The sequence below is a fragment of the Coprinopsis cinerea genome (assembly GCF_000182895.1).
Source record: "Coprinopsis cinerea okayama7#130 chromosome 2 map unlocalized cont3.2, whole genome shotgun sequence".
Taxonomy (NCBI): Eukaryota; Fungi; Basidiomycota; class Agaricomycetes; order Agaricales; family Psathyrellaceae; genus Coprinopsis; species Coprinopsis cinerea.
Genome location: NW_003307543.1, coordinates 2165135 through 2168232, shown reverse-complemented (window position 1 = coordinate 2168232; position 3098 = coordinate 2165135). Strand labels below are relative to the sequence as shown.

Below are 3098 nucleotides of genomic sequence, written 5' to 3'. Positions count from 1 at the left end.
TGTGTATGAAAGCAGCCAAAAACCTGTATTTGTGTGTATAAAAATCCTATTGTGTATGTGACAGGATATGTTGCAGTGTGATCCGTTGAGAAATGCCCGGTTAGTAAAAGAAACCAAAAAAATCAGAATCTTGCATCATCTTATCCCATCGTTCCAAGAGATGGGATAAGATGAGCCACGACTGGCTGGATTTGAATTCCCTCAGTCAGATAAAATGGCGGGAGGAAATTTTCATCGGATTCTAAGATGTTAAAAGGGAAAAGTGACCACATCCGGATTTGAACCAGAGACCTCCTCTACACATGAGGGACGCTCTAACCACTGAGCTATATGGTGTTGTTCAAAGCAGGAGTAGGAGTAAGTATAACCTCCTAGGATGGGTTTGAAGGGGCTTATACCACGTTGGGCTGTGCCACAAGGGGGCTATGCCACAGGTTGGGCTTATGCCACATGTTCAGGGACCCTGACCATGATTAGAGAGTGCGGTCAACAGAGTGACATATTCACAATCTAACATAAGACGTGGTAAGACCCGGGACGATCGACCAAGAGTCGAGTTTCACTGGGGTTAGATTGTGAATATGTCACTCTGTTGACTTCACTCTCTAATCATGGTCAGGGTCCCTGAACATGTGGCATAGCCCAACGTGGCATAAGCCCTTCACACCCATCCTAGGAGGTTAACTTCCTCCTACTCCTGCTTTGAACAAGACCATATAGCTCAGTGGTTAGAGCGTCCCTCATGTGTAGAGGAGGTCTCTGGTTCAAATTTCCCTTTTAACAACTAAAGCATCAGTTAGCAGCACTGTCGCATCCACATCCTCCAGGCGTGTCAATGTCAGCCTCAACATGCCTCCTCCTTCCACCACCACCACTAGCTTCTCATTCACTCAAATTGCAGCTCCCCAACCAACTAGGACTGCTCCACCTCCTCCAGCTGCCACCAATAGGAGTGTTGCTGCTGATGAGACTGCCCTCAGCTCACTAATAGGCCCGTTGCTCCTCAATTCGCTTACAGGCGCCCTCAAGCTCAGATCAATGCGGCGGCATCCCTCCGCCCGATGGATTCGAAAATGCCTGGCAGATTCTCAGGTTCGCCTCCACGTCTGTCTTCTTGCTTCACAAGTTGCGAGCCCAACCAAAAAAGGGTCTGCGCGCACCTTCTGAATACCCGACTATAGCCAGATGGCCTGTGTCCTCAAGATGCAAAGGGACGAGGAGTCAGCCTATCTCCAGATCCCGAGGGAAAGCAGACTTACCCTAACGCTGCGGCGCTGCGATACGCCCTCGAGAACAACTTCAGCAATAAACCCGGAGATAGCGGTGCTGCGCGCAAAGTTGCGGACCACGGAAACGATCAATTCGCCAGTGTCGTGATCGCGGACAACGCAAGCGGGCAAGCCTGCAGGAATAGGGTAGAGCCGGGATTTGTTGAGGAGGTGGATGGGATTGAAAGGGTTTTGCGCGTCGGGCACACGAACCTGGCCAAACCTCTGCCAAAGGTCGAATATCTCCAGCGATTCCACCATGAAGAATCCGCGAATAGGGTACTCGCTGGGGAGGCGCTCAGTAGTATGGAAGGCATATATATATATATGATTGAATGCGTCAAGTCGCCGGCGACCATCAGCAGCGGCTAAGCTGCGACCTTTGCCTGGCGGATCTTCACGGCCTCGCGCACTTCCGAGGGGATGCTGCTCGAGGCTGGCCTATAGTTCCGAGAGCCCATTAAAAGGTTGGGAGGAGCTGGGTGCCCCCCGGCGATGAAGAACCCGTGGACGTCACGTTCAATTTCGGCACTTGCTGAAGGCATCGCCTCTGCTAGCTTCGAGGAATACAGACCGGTGCGGTGACTCACATGGGTGCAGAAAGCTTCCGCAACGTGGGCGAGTTCACCGCCTCTTCGCCCGGGGAAGGCTGGCAGGAGAGGGGGAGGGGGTGAAAGAGCATGGTTCAAGCGGCTTGTCGGATGGTATGGGAGGCAGCAACCTTGGGAGGCTGGGGTGGTTGCTTTTGCTTCCTGTTCCTCCTCTTTGGCGGGGAGGGGGTGGTGTCAAAACGAACTGGAGTCCAGCAGTGAGAGGAAAGCACTAATATATTCAAAGGGAGTCCAGCAGTGAGAAGAAAGCACTGAGGGACTCCAGAATGATGCTGCGACTATATAACACAATTGCGGAGTATGAAATGTCGGGAGACGGAGGTCTGCATAGGCGAGAACAAAAGCAAGGTCACAGGCAAGGAATCCGGGGCTTGGCCCCGGAGTTATTAGCAAAACGAAGTAAAACGTAAATATCTCGGTAACCAGTGGACGGATTACCGTCCCCCGGGTACTGTTAAGAGCGTAAAAGGTCGGTTCGAATAATACTAAACATGAAGGGAACATTGCGCATCTCTTCGACTTCAGCAGGGGTCTGGGGACCCATGTCCTTCGTCAGGGGCTGTCCAACGGGTAGAGGAGTGTCCACCTTGTTGCAGGCGTCCATGTTGAAGCGCTTGAGCATGTCGACAATGTACTGGCGCTGGGACAGGCTGATCGAGCGATTGGCGCGGTCCCTAGAGATCTCAATAGCAAGCAGGAAGCGAGTCTCACCAAGATCTAGCTTGAAGTGCTTGCTGAGCTCTGCTCAACGGATGCAGTGGACTTGGCGAAGATGGCGTCAATGCAGTGACGATGGTCATATGATTGAAACCCTTGACCCGGGTCTCATATGACCCCCCATCGTCACTGGGTGCGGAACTATGTCCCCTGTCGCATTCCAGAGTCGGCAGACCACAGCATTGTGTATGCTGTTGGTATGGGCACAACAGTCTTTGAGCCTGTTGTAGATGGGAGGGCCTGTTATCACGAGTTTTGCATGTACCAGAGCTTCGGAGCAATCTGCTGTCTTGTTTGTACCTTACCCGGGTCAAGGGGTTTCAATATACTCATTTCTTCTTCGCAACTTCGCTTCATTCGTGCTGGTTCATGTCTATTCACCGCCTCCATCCATCCCAACAACTCTGCAACGCTCGATGGCACCACTGCAGCCTCTGTGGAAGCAGCCTCTGTCGCTTCCACTGTTCCTGTCACCCTTGAACTGCTCCATCGTCGTCTCATT

The 3098-nt window shown here is 52.2% G+C and overlaps 1 non-coding gene across 1 annotated transcript; it reads right to left on the bottom strand.

Annotated features, from left to right (window-relative positions):
- Positions 1-263: 263 nt before the first annotated feature.
- CC1G_20028 lies at positions 264-336 on the bottom strand. The gene has a single exon. It is a non-coding gene; the product is annotated as a tRNA-Thr (tRNA).
- Positions 337-3098: the final 2762 nt, after the last annotated feature.